Source organism: Anomalospiza imberbis, chromosome 5 (assembly GCF_031753505.1).
Source record: "Anomalospiza imberbis isolate Cuckoo-Finch-1a 21T00152 chromosome 5, ASM3175350v1, whole genome shotgun sequence".
Lineage (NCBI taxonomy): Eukaryota > Metazoa > Chordata > Aves > Passeriformes > Viduidae > Anomalospiza > Anomalospiza imberbis.
In genome coordinates, this window is record NC_089685.1 from 8,348,449 (window position 1) to 8,368,914 (window position 20,466).

Sequence of the window (20,466 nt, forward strand, 5' to 3'; positions counted from 1 at the left end):
GGGGGGGGAAAGGAACAGCTTTGAAGCATTTTCTTTCATCCCCATGTGGATCAGGACCACTCTCAGAAAATTATCCTTTTCAGGCTGCACTGTTACTCAAAGCAGCTGGATAAACAAACTGTTGAGTCATGAAAAAGGAGCAGAAGGTATATCAGCAAAATTCTTTAATCATCAGAGTTGAATTTGCTCCCCAATAATCTGAGACAAAAGAGGTAACAAAAAAAATTATATTCCTATTCCCTTTATTTCTTGTTAAAATCTTGGTAGGCATGTAATTGTTTCTATCAATTGCTTGCAACTGGAATTGAGGATTGGCATTGAAAATTCAGAGAAATTTTGGAAAGAAATATTGCAATGCTTTCAGAATTTAGATAAAATCAACATGGTTGCTTAAAGTTGATTAACATTGATTAAAGTTTATATTCCCATAAATTCTAACAACAATTTATGTATTTATTTTACACAGAACAAAAAATTTCAAGTTCTCAACATCACCCCCAAAAAGAAGAGAAATAATCAGTGGTGCCCTCATCGAAAAAAAATATTTTGGGACTGTTGAAAAAACTCTGCTTCTCAAAATGTTGTGCTGGCCCAGCCCTCAGCTTATTCACAGTGTTTTACTGCTGCCATAAATATGGTACACAAAAGTGCAGTCCCTCAAAAGTGCACAAAAGAAAAGTTCAAAGAACAGCTGCATATTTGTGCTATAATCCTGTGATGGGACAAAGGCAGTCAACAATCAAAGCAAATGAAGGATGGTTAGTATATTCTACAGGACTTGCTCACATTCTTGAAGCATCAGTCTTCAAATAAATTACTGTGATAAACCTGTAACAGGGACCCTCCTTAACAGTTACATCTCTGTGAACAGCAGAGAGAATGGCAGAGCATTAAGCTAACAAATGTTCCACATTAAAGCTTCAGGATCAATAACATTTTTAAGATGTTATCAAACAAAGCATTCAGTGTTGGAAGTAACAGCCTCAGCCTTGTGCTGATAAAAACTGTAGCAGCCTCAGTGTCTCTGCAGAAATGCTGTTGCAGAGCCAAAATTCCCATTGTTCCTTAATGTTTATATTGCACTATAATGAGAAGATGCTCAATAGGAACTAAAATTAATTGCAGATGGACTTACAAGGAAGAAAAGATACGTATGGGTCCTATAATAACCCTTTTCTGCTTTGTGGAATGAAAGCAGTCTTCCAAGTGTGGAATACAGGTCTTTCTACTTGGTGCTCTTAAGGGAAGAAGGAGATTCTTCCGTGGCAAGGTTGGATGGGTCACTGGAATGCTGAAGTGTGGGTGACACGTGCCATCACTGTCTACCAGCTGCAAAGATCCAGTATTGTCAGATTAGTGAAGCATTGCTGCTTCAGTCCTCGGAAGGAAAACCCTTTCCAGCTGCTGGAATGAACTGATGGAATAAGATTAATTAGAAGCAGAGAACAGTGTCAGCTTCCTGAGACAGAGACAGCTGAGCTGTTCTGGAGATGAGATTATGTCCTTGTCTGAATGAATTAGAGGTCTACATGGAAATGACACGAAAGATTAAATCTCTGTACAGTGCACAAAAAAAGCCCTACAAACTGTGCGTGTAGTCATTTGGGGTGGGATTCAGTTCTGGATTTAGACACCTAACTGGAGACATCTCGTGTTCCTCAGGGATGTGTCCATATATGGCCAAAATGTCTAAGTTCCCTTTGTAGTCAGTGCAGACTCATTGATGCACTCATACTTTGAAGAACAATAGTGCTGTGTAAATCCAGCTTCTACCCTTGCAGTTAACATTTCTCCCTTATTCAGCACCCAAAATTAATCTCCTTCATGAGAAAGATAGAAGCTACTGTAATATTAGACTTTCTCTGTATATTCCTTTTTTAACAAAAAACACAATATTTCAAAAACAACAAAATAAATTTTCCTGTATGCTTATCTGAAATTTTACCTGTAATCAGGAAAATCATGACAGTATCTGGAAAACTCCAAGTAATTATTTGTTACAAAGTGATTGTAACAGAAAAGAAATCCATCTTTGCTTTGTCTTCTTCCCTTCCCTTCCCTTCCCTTCCCTTCCCTTCCCTTCCCTTCCCTTCCCTTCCCTTCCCTTCCCTTCCCTTCCCTTCCCTTCCCTTCCCTTCCCTTCCCTTCCCTTCCCTTCCCTTCCCTTCCCTTCCCTTCCCTTCCCTTCCCTTCCCTTCCCTTCCCTTCCCTTCCCTTCCCTTCCCTTCCCTTCCCTTCCCTTCCCTTCCCTTCCCTTCCCTTCCCTTCCCCTTTCAGACCTTCCTTTCTCCCTTTAGTCTTTCCATTCACAGTTCGTTCTTTCACTTTGTAAAAAGATAAAACCATGTTTGTCCAGACCTCAGTTTTCAGTATTGTGGTAATATTTCTGCAAAATTTTACCATCTTAATCTTATTGAAAAAGCCTTTATCTGATTAAAAATTCTGGATAATGCCATGCAAAAATAGTTCAATTAACTAATTCACTCACTGACTGATAAGAAATACTGGTGATTTTCCTTGTCCAAGGGTTAGTACACAGGAAGCAGGGGAAAATACAGCACCTGAGAAAAACATGTTCTGAGGAGCAGAATGGTTCAGTAGTAAAATTTTAAAATGCATGAATTCACATTTGTTTTTTGAGGATGAAAAGTAGTAAGCTAATACATTTCAGAAGCTAAAAGTAGAATCCATTTTGTTCCTCAGGTACCGTGTGTGAAACAGATTTTTACTCTGGCTATTGATTCACATTCCTGACTGCACATCATTTTCCTCACCTTTGAAATGGAGATAGTGAAACCCTCTTGCCCCATGAAGTCCAATTTTAATTGGAATGAGAAATCTTTGGATGTGTTTACTATTACTATTTCCAACATTAAAAAAAAAACCAAAAAACTTGCAACATTTAATTTTCTCTCATATTTCTCAAGTCTAATGCTAATAGATACTCTGGTGTTGTAAAAACTAAAAATGGGTAAATGTAAAAAGTCAAATTCACTAACTTCAATCCTCTCTCTTTTCCTTTGGGTGGTATCACTAACTTTTGATCAGAAGGTAGGCACTTACTCTTTCTTATTATAAAGGAATATAACTTTTGCTTGACAGTAAAGAATGAGATTTAGAAAATTGCAGTCTCTCAAAAGTCTGTGTTAATTTACTTAATTAAATTCTGTCTCACTTTAAAGGTTACAATGTCTCTTTATTTACAGAACAGCTTATTCATTCAGCTCCTATTTTTTTTCCCCTCTTGAGCTTGTCAGAAGCTGTTAATGTTGATACAGTTTGACATTTTGCCCAGACTGCATCAAACCACAAACCTGAGAATAGAATGTAGCCATTAACAATTTAATAACCTGTTGCGATACTTAATTTTTTTCCACATCAATAGTGTCACACTTGATAATGGTATGTTCTTTACCTTTACTGAATGAGAGCAGACTATTTTCTTTACATGCTGTGGTTTTTAAATGTGCTTCAGAACCATAACTAGTCAGAGGTTGAATTTTTGAGTGCTGGCCCGTTGGAAATGTCAGAATCCATAAATATACTTGAGCTGAGATTTTGAAAGGCCAAAGTTTTGTCTGAGGAGTAGACATGAAAGTCTTGATTCAATATAGTAGATAAGCACAGGCATAATCTGGGTAATATGAAAGCCTTTGACATCAGTGGAAATGCTTTCACACATAAGCTTGGGGTATGATAACATGGTTAAATAGAACACTTCTATTCATGTGTTAGTCTTGCTAAAAATCATTAAGGTCTATTTCATTGATTTCAGCAACCTTTGGCTCTTCCACTGTAATTATAAATATGAAAAGTTTGTGCAGAACAAGATTTTTAGAACAGTTTCCATTATCAGTGTGCAGCAGTAGCTTTTAGCTATAATGATAAATATCTCAGGCAAACTATGGCTAAGATGAAGTGTGTGTTATTTCTAATGGTAGATTTGCCAAAAAGATTGAAGCTGACATGAATACTTTCAAAATATTTTGCAATCCAAGAGTGCGTGGGGGGAGCAGAAATGTCTGTAGAGGCCGTCCAATATTTTATCAGTGCCTAATATAGCTATGCTGTAGCAGGCAATAGTGGAGTTTTCTCCTCCCTTTGGAGTGGCTTTTTTCCCTGATGATACTTTTGGGAAACTTTTGTAGACCATTGGTAGTCCAGCACAGCTTGTTGCACCCAAACATAATCCAGTGATCACAGTCCATTTTCCAAATATTAAAACTGCTGTAGTCTGAAGGAGCTCATGCCTCTGCATTGTTTCAAATGCATTTCCATAGACTAACATCTGATCATGGTTATACCTTTATAAATTCACAATAACTTAATTGATTTTCATGGAATTCTTGCTAGTTTATATTGGTCTCAGTGCATGCTTTGGCCACACTAGAAGTAAATCTAAAAACTCTTCCCTTTAAGGCTGGGAAAAGTTTTAAATACAGCTTTTTAGGTACACTTAAAAATTCTATTCCTTTCTAGTTATTGGGTCTTAGTGTGATACTGACTGCTGCATTAAAGTTTGTCATGATATCCCTGTTTTCTCTAACTACATATTTGTTCCTTGGCAACTTTTTATTATTTATGCTGGTTGATAATCTACTTCCTTGTGTCTTTTTTTTTTAATCAATATAAAAAATATCAGAAATTTTCTTTTGGATTCTGCTGAGTGGGCATCTTTCTTATACAAAGAAATCTTGCTTCTTTGAGAAGTAAAGAGTGCTAATATTTCTACAGAGAAATAAGTTTTCTTTCTTTCCCAAAAGAAACTAGGAAAAAACCCTGTCAACCTGACAGATAATATTATAATAAATTGTCTATTTAAAATACTTTTTTAAGCTTTGAATGTGGAAAAATTTTTGACTTTTATTTTATTGTCTGTCTGTTCTTTCATATTTTTGTGCTTATTTTTGGTGGAGTTCTGTGAAATTTTCTGTAGAGAATCTCTGCAATGTTCATTGCAGGATCGTTATCTTAGATGTGAAATATGCAGAAGGGTGTTCTGGTTTCAAAATTTCCTTGGGTTTTACAGACTTGCACTCTTGTGGACTGGCATCACTGCTGGAATTCTTGCACTTTCTGTTTGCAATCAGACTTTTTAGGGGTAGTTAGCATAGAAATAGTGAAATAAAATCTCCCAAGAGATAAAATAACCCTGGACTATATTATTTAAAGAACTAAAGATGAAGGTCATAATTTCTTTCAGTAGCTTCCTCACAAATTGAAGTATTAATCTTCAAAATACTCATTTCCATTTGTGCAAAAACATGTACTGGATCCTGCCACAACAGACTTTTTTTATGAAACACTTTCACAACTTCTGAAATGAGATGTTGACATTGCATGAGTGTGTCTCTGTGTTTATACTAAAAAGGCAGTTATAGATAGAAGCTTAAACGTATGACTAAAAATAGATAGCAGATTAAAATTAGATTAAGATTCTTCCATTCACTTCTTCAATCACTATTTTCCCACCTTGTGAAAATCTTATCAAAATTTGCCCCAAAATGCTTTTAAGTGTAGAGGATAGCTCAAATCAGCTGATAAAGCTATGAAGCTTCAGTTTAAAGATATTTATTTTCTTTGTTCATTGTTCCCATGTTTTCCTTTTAGATGCAATGTGATTTTCCTTGAATTCCTGTTTCAAAAATATCTAATTCAGCAAGCAGGTGCTGTAAACATTTCGATGATATGCCTGGAATTCAAGCATGAACAGTGGCATTCAAGAATGCACAGTGAGTGCAGTTCTGGCATTTTAGTACCATTGTATTTGTTGTGCAGTATGAACCCCTCCAATAACTGTTCACAAATTTGAACCTTATTTTACAACTCCATTTTGTCTGAGAGACATGGGATCTCATTCAAGGCTGTAGCACAGTTAATGGTTGCTGCAGGACCAATAAAATACGATGTGTGCTTTAGATGTGTTTCTCTGACAGAGCATTCCTTCAGGATTTAGCAAATTTGCCCATTGTTTTACAACTCAGTTTCGTGTAACACACAGGACCTTGGCCTGAAATGGGATGAACATTCTCAGACTGCTTTTTAGATGTGTATGACTCTGCCTTTATAGCACTGTGATGAGATTATAGAGATGCTGTATTCTGATGTCAAGAGGAATTTTTGTGTCAGTTGAGAAACTGCAACACCTCAAGAACATTAGGAAAAATAGACAATATGATGTATCTCCCCTTGTATAAAGCATGACATCTAGAGTTGCCATTAGTATTCCCTAATACACAACAAAGTTAAAGGTTATCATCTGCTGCAGATTTAATGGATTGCATTAGAATTACAGCAAATGACCCTTGCAGCTCCTTTAAACTTGATCGATCACAATGTAATTGTCAAGGCAGGATAGCAATTAATTTTCATTAGTCAGGGAAGTCATTAATGCTTGCTGTTAGGGAAAATGACTATTAGATTAGAATGGAAGGGATTCAATAATTTTTTACAATTAAAAATGTTGGCCTAATTTGCTGATTCCATATGTGCAGAAAAATCATTGTAGCTCTGTTACCATGTGCTGTTCTTGCTGTGATGCACTGGTTCCAACAAAAAGTGGAGTACATCCCTTTTCATACCAAAGGAAGAGGCATTTATTACCAAATTTCTACTGGGAATATTATTTTTAAAGAATGTTCTAACAATATTTCTTTTTCTTTTGCCTTTAAAGACAAGTTGGAATTTAATGCTATGGTGAAAGGCATGCTTCCTCAAATCAAAGTGCTATTTGCTTTTCCTTTGACATTTGGGGCTTTTTTACTGAATAAGACAGAGGAGTTGAAAGATCCCAGGATCATTCAGCTGCCTTGATAAATACTAAATTGCTTGGTAATGACAATTAGCTATGATACAGCCGCCCAACATCACGGGTGATAGAACAATGCTCTTCATTCATGGAGTACAAATCATCTGAGAACTTAAAAATATTTTTTCAAACTCCACCTTCCTAGACTAGTAAGTCCTAGTCAAATATGAAAGTCAAATTGAAACAGAAAATCAAACACCTTGAACTCCAAGATGACATTTTGGAAGATGTTTAATTTTGTTCAATTCCCCTTTAATAAAATGGTACTGTTTTGCCACATCCTCTTTGTCAGGATACATTTGCTAAGGTGTTTTTGTTATTCTAAAAGCACGATGTCTTTCAAAGCATCATCTTTAATACCTTTGTAAATGTGTTTGATGGAGCATTTTTAAAAATAATTTGAGTAGAAGAAAAACAAAGCTATCTAGGCTTCATGCAGTCCCTCTGAGACTAAATTCCACCTACATTTTAGGTACCTAAAGAACAAGTCTTCGTTTTTATTCATACATACTGCCATTCTTTGTAAAATAAATGCTAGAAAGCAGTCTTATTCAAACCTTTTCATAAAATTGCCTATCTCAGTTTAGGTCAATAAATTAGGTGAACACGATGTGGCTCTAAAGGCTTTAAAAAACACTTTATGCTTTTCCTTGACTAAAGGAATTTAGGCATTGCAAGGAGTAACTTACTTAAAATTTATGAGCTTAAAGCCTGCAAAATTCGAGTAAATTGGCTCTTATCTTGATGACTAAAACATATTGAAGAAGATATATTAATATTACTTATTATACTGAGAAGGACTTAGAAAATTTAAAGCCAAGCATGAAAGTGTAATATTCTCAAATGCACCTAAGGGAATATGCATAGGGGTAAGACTAAGTTTTTAGACTTCAGAAGTTCTGTAAGCTTTTGGAAAGCTACTGAGTAACTAAAATTCCATTTATTTCAGACATGGACAAGTTGACTTTGATAGTGCTTTATTTTTTGTGTATAAAGTATGTGAAAGGGAATAAAGTAGTTAGCTTCTTTTGTAAATGCCTCTAAGAAACTTATTTTCAACTTTATCAATCTAGAACAAGTTTCAGATAATGTAATTGGATGTATAAATAGTTTTTTCAATAGTCAGTGAAGGCAAAGAGCTATGCAGGAGTTCATCTGTATTTCATCTGATTTATTTTGATGTCAATGCCACACAGAGGTAAGTGGTATCCTAACATCATCCTATCACTTCTCTGCTAATTTGAAGGGAAACTGGAATGACTGTCTCAAACCTAGACATCTATATCACACGTGTGCAAACATATATTAAGAGCCCTTCTACTGGTGTTTACAAATCTGACCTTTCCTTATTCAGAAGCCTGAAACAATTTCAAAAGCTACCAAACACAAAGACACCTAAAAGTCCTTGACGTGATTTACTTGATTCAAGCTTCGAAGTCACTTTTGAAAGTCTCCCCTTTGCTAAAAAGTGTTTGCTTTCTCACTTGGAGGATTTTCAATAGCACTTTCATTGCACAGAGTATATTGTTCTGCAGTTTGATGAATTGCCTCTTTTATAAAACAAAAATATGTTCAAGATGTGATATCTATTCCAGTGTTTTGGTATGTGGCAATCTAGGCACTCCACTTCTAGAAGAATATTTTCGAAGTTAGGATGTAAATCAAAGTTCTTTCTAGTGTTCAGTGATGGCCAACATTTAGCATTTCCCTTAGACAATGAAGTTCATCAGTTTTGAATGTTGAATATTTCGGAAACTGAGGCTCCTTACATCATTAAATACTCTACTCATGCATTATATGATTAGACATTTAACTTAAAAAAATTACACTTCTACTCTTTTAGCTGGTGCTTTACTGAAAGCTATCAAATAGTAACTGGTACAGCCAAATGGTTAAGAAAAAGAAAATTATTAAGATGAGTAGGACTGTGTTCTTTGGAATTGATGGAGTGTTCAGATGGACTCAGGTTCCTCACTTTGGTATATCCTTCAGTTTTAATATGTTTCTGTTACCAGATTGATTACTGTAAGTCAGACTTCCTCCTAGCATTTATCTGTCACTCAGAAATTACTTCTCAAATCATTATGCACATTTTACCTTAAACATTTGTGGTTTCTAAAGAAAAAATCAAGGAATGAAATCTGGCATTTCATTCAATGTATTATATGGTATGCATTAATGGTAAGGCAGTACATTGTAATCAAAAGATTCTGTGAGAGATGGTGTGGGCAGACTTTTTGACTGGATAAATCCTTTTCTATTATTTTATTTTTTTCATGAGATGAAACACATATAAGCTGCCATAAATCATATTTCATAGTATTAAAAAAAGAAGCAAGACCTTTGCCCTCTCACTTCTTTTTCTTTTATTGTTCCTAATTTTTTACTCTTTAAAGACTTAATTCATAAACTACTTAACTATTTAACTTTCTTTACAGAACCATCATCAAAAACCCAGGTCTCTTCTATTGTTTTTATTCTGAATAAAGGTATAATTCTTGCTTATTAGTTCTCTTTAAAGAGTGATATTATTTAAAATTAAAAGCCACAAGCTATAGGTCCTTGGACACTTGTGACAGAAAATCTTGAAGACAGACACTACTTGTTCTTTTCAATTTTCTAAAGATAGGAAAAGCTTAGGTACAGAACTATGTCTAAGACTTTGGTTTGTCAGAAGTAGAATGTCGCACAGTCCTCCTCGGTTGTACACAAAGGTAGAGACATGATCTGGGGATCAGCCACAAGATGCAGAATAGTCTTTTGAGCTTGATGGTGAGCCTTACCAATGCTCATGTTAAATGAGCAGAAAATTAACTCCCAAAGCTTGTAGTACTCTTCAGGTAGATGAGTGTATGAATGTGCAGAAGCATCTAAAGTAAAAGTCTATCTTTTCAGGAATTGGTAAATCTTTTGAGCAAAAGCCCTGGCACCTGAAGAACCATGGATTCTTTTTTCATGAATTCTCAAACTCCTTAAGCTTCAAGGTTGCACTCAGATACTTCCACACCAACAGAAGAAGCACAAAAAATGAATTAATGTAATGAATCTACATTATCATTGCTAGTGTGTAGTCCAAATTTCCAAATTATTTAGCTCACTATTTGGCACTATTTAATCTGTTTTAAACAGTCAATTTCATAGAATTGTAGAATTATAGAGTGGTTTGGGTTAAAAGGGATCTTCAAAGTCCAACTCCTTTTTCATGTGTGGAGACATCATTCCTTAGATCAGGCTGCTCAAAGCCCCATCCAACCTGACCTTGAACACTTCCAGAGATGGAACATCCATAACTTCTTTGGGAAAACTGTTCCAGTGTCTCATCACCCTCACTGTAAAAAAAAATTCTTCCTTATATCCCATCTAAATGTACCTTCTTCAGTTTAAAACAGTCGTTCCTTGTCCTGTGACTATAGGGCAGGAATTGAGCTATTGACTTTTTCCTACTAAATTATTTACGTGACTTTTTTTCAGTCATTCGGTCCAGGACATAAAAGATATAAAAGTCAAGTCATACAAAGAAATAGCTTCTCTCTTTCTTCTGGCATACCTTCATGTAATTTCCATCAATTATATGTTATATAAAATCAAGATGTTAAAGCTTTGATCACATGTATCTCTTTATTTGATATCTATCAAATCTATTTGGGCCACTCTGAATTAATACTGGATGGAAAGAAAATTATAAAACTTAAATTTGGATCAGAATTTTATTTCTGGAACATTAACTCTTTGTCACAAGAAGCTACCCTTCTCATTTTCCATTCTTGTTGAGAACCTAGGAATAGAAGTGATGTATCAGTATAATAATTATCCCGGTTTACTTTGAAAATATTTAAATATTCCTTTCACTGCTGTATGGACTTGGATATTTAGTTGCCATTGAGATTCAAAGAAAGTTAAAGAAGCTGCAATTGAAAATGGAGCATTAATGAGAAACTTTGAGTCAGTTTCATTTCTTCTTAAAAAGTTTCCGTTCCCCAATGATTCTTTCTGTTGTTCAGATCTTCTAAGAAAAGAATACTGAAAGTATGGTTTGCATCTTATTGCAGAAGTCTGTTTCTTCACAGATCTGCTCTACTTATATTTTCTTCTTGTGGTGACTGCTTCTAGTGTGGTCTACTGCTGCTGAAACTTGGGATTTTCTCTTCTGTGTAATAAGAAACACTAATAAGGCAAAACTGTAAAATCAAACAGTTGCAAAGCAGAATAGGATGTTTTTACAACTTTCATTTGGCCCCTGTTTTGCATAGCAGTTTTAGTCTTTGATTGAATGGTTACCTACTATTTTTCTGTACAATTCTGAGCCATGATCATGAATTAAAAGCTGTACTATAACTATTTTTTCATTATCTTCATTTCGCACTACCAAAGGCACACATCTTTTTCCAGAGATTCATGTATGATACTTACTTCTGTCATTTTTAATGCTTCAAAAGCATTAATTTTCTTTGAGAATCTTTGAGCCAAGAGAATGATGTTTTGCATATGTTTTAGATCAGAAGGGTGAGGATGGAGGGATCAAAGGTCAAAAATATTTGCTAACATATAATTAAAAATTTGAGGTGTACATGGCCTAATTTTTCCAAATATATGACAGGAAGGAATTAAAAAACTTAAATCTCCTCAATTTACATTGCAATTTTCAAGCTTATTACTTCTTCCTACTCCCTGGTCTTGCAAGGGTCTTTCAGCAAATGGAGAATATGGTGCTAGTGAGCACCAGCTGTAAGTCTGAGGTGAAGCATTTACTTACACATACCTTTGTGGCAGAAGAAAAGATGCAATTAATTATAGGGGGTGGTATCCAGCTCCCTTTTCCTCTCTGGCTGGCTGCTCTTTCTTTGTATATGTGAGTGCACTCATAATTTACCAGAGTTAAGCACACTCCTTTACAAGAGTAAATGCATTAAAACTATCTATATGATGAGCAGAATTTTCAGGCTCTTCCTGGAGATGCTTAGGAATATTACTTTGTTTAGATATATAGAGTTAATATTTATATTGTTAAAAGCAGATTCAAAAAATTAATTTTACCAATCGGATTGAAAGCTATGAATAAGAAGCAGGAGAGAAAAAGCAGGGAAGATGCTGAACTGCTGAACCCCTCATGTCCTGTCTGAGTTCACACCGAAACACCCCCTAAACACCTGTTCCCTGATGCATGGTGAGATTACCTGGGAGCCCAGTTTCATGTTTGGTGTCATTCCATAAAGGATCTGTGACTCTAGGTCACAAAGGTTCCTGCAAGTTCGGGCTGTAGGTACTCTTTTCTTCATATAGAAACAGGTTTATTTTCCTTGCCAAATTCTCATCCTTCTATTTTAGCAGAAGAGGTGGTTGTACAATAGAATAACAGACTGAAGGTCATCTAGTCCAAGCCCCTACTCAAAGCAGGGTTAAGATCCCAGTTAATCAGGTCACTCCTGCCCTCATTCAGCAGAATTCTGAGTATTTTCAAAGGGGGAGATTCCACAGACCTTTTGGGCAGTTTGTACCATATACAGCCTCCTTGGATAAATTGAAATAGTGTCTTTTTAAAGAATGAAATTCCTTGTTTTTTTGGCAAACTGATTTCAATTACAGATGAAATGTATTCAACTATTTATGGTAATGCATATTTAGAGATTATTATATTATAAACAAGAGATTAGTTCCTTTTTTTAATTTGTTTTCGGTGGAAAGGAAAAAATGCCCTTTTCAAAGTATAAAAAACAATTAAAATAATGTCTCTCTTTGTGTAAAGCTTCTAGCACAGCCTTGAATATAAGTGTAGTGAATATTTTAAACCCCCAAGACAGTGACCTAAGGTTTTTAAAGGATTAAGTTTGAGTAGAGGTTGGCGCTATGAAGGAATGTCATCCAGATGCTTTGTTTCATATTCACTGCATGCAGACCCATTCTTTGGTGCATCAGATGTGAGAAGTTAGTCACATAGGTCTGAAATTTTTTTTTTCTTCTTTTTTAAGTAGTTTTGGTCATCTTTTGCATTTGAAAACCTTTCCTGATTGGTGAAAGCATTTGTGAAAAAAATCTCATTTAGAAATAGATTTCTGTTTTCAACATGTGCTTTTATAATATGTTTAAGCATCATATTTCCCAAGTATATATCCCCAAAATGTTGTCAAAACAACTTACCATGGCAACTTGTTTTCCATAGTTATTTGTATCTCATGCTTTCATTTTTTTCTTAGACCATGAAGCAACTTGTCCTCATGGTCTTCCCAGCTTGTCTTCATGTCCAATACTTGTGCATTAGTAGCTTTTAGTTGCTATTTATATTTGGACACAATTTCTTTCAAACAAGGCACTAGAAAATTACTGCTACTTGCTGCATATTTAGTGCACTAAAAGTTAAAAGAGATGTGCAAAAGAACTTTGCTTAAGGATTAATTACATCTATGACCCAGGGGATAAGGGATCCTCACCTGTCAATAAGGCTTATTGCTACTTATACCAGCTGAGCATGAGTGTTTAAGTACCTTCCTGTGAAAGTGACTTTTATGTGGTGGGAGCTGAAACAAGGATTTCTCTGGCCCTTAAAGTTATATTTTACAATGAAGATTGCCTAGGAATGGTAATTTTTTTACTATTTACACCTGTTAAATCACATTTTATGTAAAAATAAAGTAGAATCCCCTGTAAAGCTATTTTTCAGCATGAGCTACTGCTGTCATTGCAACCATAATGCGGGATGAGGAATGGGACAGGGAATTGATCCATGTAGCTTTGACTAGGAGGGAACACAGCCCTGTGGTCCACAAACCCATTTTTCTATTAAAGGCTCATCTATTCTAGAACTGTAGGTTTAGTTCACTGCATAAATCAGAGACTCCTTGTATCAGTTTCCCTCAACTCCCTTTCCATTTTAAACTATAGGCCACCGCAAATTCCTTTCATCTTTCAAGGATACTTTCTTCCCCATTTCAATCCATTTTCTCTCTTCTTTAATAAGTCAAAGTTGCCTTTTCACACTTGCATTGGTACATGACCTAATTTCCACCTAAAAGAGGGCTTTGGGAGCACTTTGAAACTCCCCAAGACTTCACACTATCTGTGCACACACCTGGCTCCCTTGCCCGCTTCCCTGCAAAAACACCAGGAGCTGCTTCTAGGACATCCCTTGGCCTGGATGCAGCTGGGGTGATAGAGGCAGAGGGATGCTCACCCCACAGGCTGGGGAAAAACACACCTCCCTTGCAGCCCACAGCTGTAACCTGTCTCTGAAACATGAGGTTTTGAGATTGCCATAATTTTCAAACTGTTTAGGGAGGATTCACAATATGAATTAATGGCCTTAATCAAGCTTTTGTGTGTTGGGTTGCAAAATCACAGAGGCAGCTGCAACATCTGGTACTGCTAACCTGTCTTCTACCTTTTGTATCCTAATTTTTGTCTGGTTTTCTCCAAAATAAAAAGACAACAATAAAGAACTGATACTTTAAATGTGAACCATCATTTCTCTTTGTGTTCTTTCAATACACATCTTTTATTCTTTTTGTTAAAACCACTGGACATTTTGCACTCACAGGTTAGCAGAACATGAATCTATGAAAACTTTTAGACTGACACTGGGTAACTTGTTCTTTTCCTCAAACAATGAAAAACACACATTAATGCTCTCAAAGGAGGTTATTTATTATTCCAGTGGTGTAAATGAGGGCAGGATTTGGCCCACAAGCAATAAAAGAGGAGTAGAGCATGTAATTCTTCACGCCATTGTGAGGAAAACTCTGTCCAGCAACAGTAAATTATCTGAAATTCTTTCAGGATATATGAATGAGTCTGTGGTCAGAGAAAGCTTGTGAGGTTTAAAGCATAAAAATGACAACTATAAATAAAGGTGGAAACCCCTCGTCCCCACTGAAATGAAAAAAACACAGCATTCCCGAGGCACTGGTGTCTTTGGAAAATGCATTGCCTGGCTGACTAGAGAAAAGGGAGGAGGGAAAGGAAACCCATCATCCTACTTAGGGCTTTGTCTTCCCAAAGTAAAGCTTAATGCTCTTGCAGAAAAGGATAGTTTTATCTGGGAAGATCCATCCTAGAAGGACATGCATTTACTGAGTTTGTAAAATCATCAATCAACAACTATATGCATGTGGATTTTAACAACTAAGTTTAGCCAAATATTTAACAAATGGACAAAAAACAGAGAATATCCATATCATTTACTCTGTAGGGTGCAAGGTAGGAGCAAAGAACAATAAGCATTTTCATAGCAATGAGGCAGTGCATATAGTTTATCGTGGGAGTGTTAAGCTTTCTAGAAAAATACCTGCTGTACTCTGGACATGTTCAATATCTTAGTGCTAGCCTGGTTGCTTTTATGTTAACATTATTCTACTTCATTGGTGTAGTACTGCCCATTGTAGATATTGTGATAAAATAGCTTCTCAAAATATCTATCTTGGAAAGGAAAAAGCTGCAATCCCTGTTTTGATTTGGCATATTCCAAAGCCTTTGGCACCATTGAAACAGCAATTTAGAGGATGGAATCAAAATCCATTAACACTGTGTAAACAGTTTCATAATCTCAACATGGAAACTAATGCTGTGTTGAGTTTAAATGCATTATGATGCTATGGATATGCCACTTCTTGCCATCTCATTATGCAAGAATGAAATTCTAACTTAGCAACAAACTATACATGAGTTCAAGTCAATCACAGGGAAGAATTTTGTCAATGATTTCCCATTGTTACAGTAACAGAAGTGAAATGTTAATTTTTAAATCAAACCAATCAGTCACAAAAAAAAAAAAAGTTTAAAACACTCAAGAGTGAGATAATTTTTATAGATGAACAATTATCAGAGACAGACTCACGGTGAAACTTTGTCTCTCTGTCTCATTTGGTCACAGATGGTCTAAGCTGACTCCATAGTCATTCTGCAGTCCACACCAGGGATCTGTGTTCAGCACCTCATGGAAATGGGCAACTGACTTGATTTAAAACTCTGAACCAGAGATGTTCACATGCCATGCCAGCAAAGCTTTTGACTCCTTACAAAACCACTGACCATGGTCCACTGAGCCTATGACGGCCTGTGATGAGAGCTGCTGTGATGTAGGTCAGATGTTAAGGAACTAATAAAATGACACAGCAGGTTCACATTAGTCTAGTCCCTATTTCAGCATACATAATTTTTCAACTATTTGTCATGTACTTAGTCTCAGTATAGAAGTTGTATAAAATTGTGTTGCTTCCTTACTGAAATGTCCTTGTCTTTTTGCACAGATTCCTTTTACCATATCATATACATAAACATTTATATGCACATATCAGAGAAAAAAATCTTAGATATGGGGTAATGTTGTTCTATAAGAATGTTTTTATAAATGAGTAGAGCTGAATTTTTATTCAGAGTTTAGTCTCAAACAATAGACTAACTATAACAAGAATAAACTCTTTTACTCAGATTTGGAGATTTTTTTCTTTCCTCTTCTTAAATGATTGTTGTATAAATACAATTCAAGAGTAGAAACCAGCAGGAAATATCAATTATTTTTTGTTTGCCACTTGAAAATTTTACTGTAGGTGTCCCCTTTTTCTTTTTATTTGTTCTACTCCCCAAGGTAAACCTCTGTTCTTTACTGGGAAAGGCAATATTTTGAAAAGTAGGAAATGAATTTAAATGTTTGTTTAAACATATTGATTAAAAGACACTGGATGAAAATTAGTGATAGTTTCATACAGTGTGAGTACTTTTTTATATTCATTATCTTTTGATTTAGACTTCAAAAAAATACTGGAAGGCACTATCATTATACTGACATGCTGATTTTTTTATCTTTTCAGAAAACAAATATAACACAGAGAAGCTGTAGATAATACACCAGCTATACGTTACACGCTTTTAATTATGTGTTTTTATTCTGGAAGGTCTTCTAAACACAGATTGTCCCTGTGGGATTTTTATCACTGTTTAAGACATCTCACTTGGTTCCTTTGCTTTACAGAAAGGCATTGGGCTGAGCATTCCAAGTGGCAGTGGGTTTTCCTCTCAGCTGCACCACTGAGTAGTTTAATGCATCAGACTTTGTAATAAGTGCATATAATTAAAATATAATTTTCACTACTATATCACACTGAAATTACTGTTTAGTTAGTGCACATCATATTCTTTAAATACTGAAATTTCTGGAGGAATCTGTTTAGACAGTGCAAATCAAAATTATCAGTATTATAAATATTTCCCTTAAAATTGAATGCAAGATAGCAATATCATGCAGCGGGATTATTGTAATGCTAAAGTCCTTTTTTCTATCTAAATTTTTGGCAAATATTTTAGACAAAGTCATATGTTGGCCTAGTAATTAACTTATCACACTGAATTTCTTATTAAAACAGACTCGCTCTTTTGAGTCATGTAGTATAAATACTGTGGCTAAAACTATGGAGGTCATGAGCTTGAATATTAGAACAACTTCTAATTTTGTGTGTCTCTTAAATTATTTTATAATGTAAATAGAGAATAAATACAATAAATAACTTCTAATTTTAATATTATGCCAAGAACAATTTTGCAACTGGTTGCTAGTACAGAAACAAAAACTATTATAGAGGTATTACTTTAGGAAAAAAATGTCACAATGCAAGTTTCAGTTACGTGAAAAAAATAACGTATGAAAGTAATTTTGTAAAATTCTGTGTGATGGGAGAAATATAATAATATAATAAAAATATTAAAATATATATAGAAATAGATCTAGAAATACATTTAGAAATATCTGTATAATATATACGAACTATTTTTGTCTCTTAGCTGGAGAAAATTGCTATGTTGAAAAATTCATAAATTAATTAGGTAAGAAGCTGAAGAAAGAAAATACTGTCTTCAGTTTGTAGACACAGCACAAGGAAAAATAAAAACTGAGTGCAAGGTTTCCAGGTGCATGCACAGAACACAGACAGGAAATCAACAGGGACCTGCATTTATCCAGGTAGTTTGTCAAATCCCACATGACCGTGTAGTGACAGGATATCTATAAATGAAAGCAATTTGCTTAATTTCCTACAGAAATCTATGTCAGAGGTAGGCACTTCGTTCCAGCTACCAGCATGTGATGCTGGTGTCTTTCTAGGACAAGTACACACTGCTGACATGATTCCACAGAAAAATGATTTCTCTGCTATGAACACTCTGGTTTACAACGAAGGTTAAGTTTTGTAGAAGGATGAATGTCAAAACAACCCATAAGTGTATTAATCATGGAATCAGGCCTTCAAATAGAGCTACTTGTGCACACCCAGGGAAGGACTGCCCCCACAGGAATTTCTTGTGGGTATTGACCGATAATATGATATCTCTGGTCTCACATGCTATGATTAGGCAGGCTTTCCTCTTTAAGCACTTTAACTTCAGAAGCTTAGTGCATTATCTGCAAAAGCTATTTTCAAATAGACCTAATTTAAAAGGATAGGTTTTAGGAAGGAAATAGGAAGGAGGTGTCTTCAGGAAGAGGTCTGAATCCTTGACTTCAGAGCTGAGCATTAACTTATTTTTTCAAATGCATCATTGTTCTTGAAGACCCTATATCAAATAAAGAGTCTTCCACACTCTGCTGCCGAAGTTTATGGCTCAAAAGAAACCATCCCCAGGCTGTAACACAGTCCATATGGCTGGCTGTTTGAAGTGTGCTTAGTGCTCCATTAGGGATTCTCGATTTGTACTTCTCAATCTGATTTCGATAAGACACAGGTTTCCTTTAGTGGCCTGACCTGGTGCAAACACATAATAGATTAATTCTATAATAAATTATGGTGGCAGTAAAGCTTTCTGGACCATTTTGCCTTTTAAGTAACAATTTTTTTTTATGTACTCTTAAAAAGCTGAACCAATGTTTCATTTGTAGCTCACTTTATGTATATACAGAACTACTTGAAGCTTGGGAATGTAATTCTGTGCTGTGTGCATTACCTCTGAGTGTATTCCATTTTATTGTGTTTCTGGAGCTACTGACATATTGAGGAATACTAAGAGCTTTATGAAACAGCATTATGCCTAGAAATGTGTTGAACTGCTTTTCAGGAAGCTCCAGCTGGTTTCTATCTTATCAGTGGCATAGCTACGCTATTTCTATATGCAAAACTGCATTTCCATAAAGTCCATTATTATCTTCCACTTTTATGTATTATTTTTAAATGATACTGTTATTTTCCACTACCAAGTTTATTTTAGATTTATTATATACACTTTCCATAGTTCTGCTGCCATTTCTAAATTCTCTGGTACAGAAAGAGTAAAAGATATTATTTTAAGCATTACTGCTAGTCAGAATTAAGGACCCCAGTGTGCTTGCTGTCCCTGTCTAGGAGCCTTCTAGTTATTTCAAGGGAAGGCTCCTAGAGATAAGGGACAGAATGAGAGAAAAGCATTGTAGTGCTTTTAAATATCTTGCCAAGGGGTGACAAAGGGTGTTAATCTGTCAGCTTTTATCACCCTTCATTTTCAGGCTTTTCAGGCGCATGAGCTCCATGATATCTCTCCTCTTATAGACGCCCAAATCCACTTCTTTACTCAGGCCTTCTCACAACTGATTATTATGGCGAGGTAGGAAAGGAAGAGACTGGGAAAGCTTTGCAAGGGACTAAATAATGACACTTAACCAGAACAAATATACAAAATATGCAACAATGCACAAAGTTTTGATGTTCTTTTTTCTGATTCTTTTAGGTCACATAGCCTGGAAGACACACCTCTGAAGGTACTGTGTGAGAAGACCATTCCACAAAAGCCTCAAAAAACACCAGTCATGAAGACAAAAATCCCACTGACCCATGCAGTGTTCCTGGTAGCAAGAAAATACTGAGATGACCATCTATTGTTTCATCAGATGTCTGCCAAGATCTATCTGCACACATCAGAGAGATTCATCTACACCTTACATGTGAGGATGCCAGGAGATGAGAAAAGCATGGAATGAATAAAAGGGAGATGTGAACATTTTGGGTTCCGTGGGAGGACAATGAAAATGTAGATATAGAGGAAGCCAAGATGGAAACTGAAGAAATAGGAGAATGATCTCAGCTGCAGGCAGAGCATTTCAGACGCACATGATATGAAACTTTAGGCTCCCTGTAAGCAAGGAGGAAGTAGAGAACAAGGATTAAAAAATAAAGATGCATAAATAAGAAAAAGAAGGAAAGAAAATACATAGGATATTAAAATCAGAAAATTAAAGAAAAAATATAAGATTACATATAAAAGTAAAGGAATAAAATCTACCAGAGCTCAAGGATACAAGAATCCAGAATTAATTGGAAAAGACTGATGTCACATACTAAATATTTCAGTTTACTTATAATAAGCATGAGAGACAGGGGCACATAAGCTTTTTATTATTAGAGAGGAATAAAATAACATAAATCCAAGTACATAACTTACCATTTTCTAATGAAAATTCATAAAGAGAAGAAAAATGTTGCTGCATTAAAGAAAATTAGCATTTTAAATTAATTTAACCTTAATACCAAGATTCAAGAATCAGCTGAAATTACCTATTCCCAGATGGAAATGCTTTTTGTTTTTTGCCCAATGGCTTTCAGAAAACTTTGACTTTTCTTATTAAGTTATTTTTCTTATTTGATCTTTTTTAAAAGCCTCTGTTATCATTACAAACAAAAGGACACTAGCTAGCAGAAATAAGGAATGATTTT

The 20,466-nt window shown here is 35.3% G+C and overlaps 2 long non-coding RNA genes across 3 annotated transcripts; one reads left to right on the forward strand and one right to left on the reverse strand.

Moving 5' to 3' along the window:
* Positions 1-10,501: 10,501 nt before the first annotated feature.
* Positions 10,502-11,928, reverse strand: LOC137474942 (uncharacterized). The gene is made up of 2 exons (XR_010999566.1): positions 11,568-11,928; positions 10,502-10,583 (listed from the first exon to the last, which is right to left on the reverse strand). It is a non-coding gene; the product is annotated as an uncharacterized lncRNA (long non-coding RNA).
* A 72-nt stretch (positions 11,929-12,000) lies between these two features.
* On the forward strand, positions 12,001-19,543 carry LOC137473687 (uncharacterized). Of its 2 annotated transcripts, XR_010998934.1 has the most exons (4): positions 12,001-12,064; positions 15,669-15,877; positions 17,699-17,750; positions 19,484-19,543. It is a non-coding gene; the product is annotated as an uncharacterized lncRNA (long non-coding RNA). The 2 variants fall into 2 exon arrangements; XR_010998933.1 differs by lacking the exon at positions 12,001-12,064 and having other exon boundaries at positions 15,376-15,877.
* The last annotated feature ends 923 nt before the right edge of the window (positions 19,544-20,466 follow it).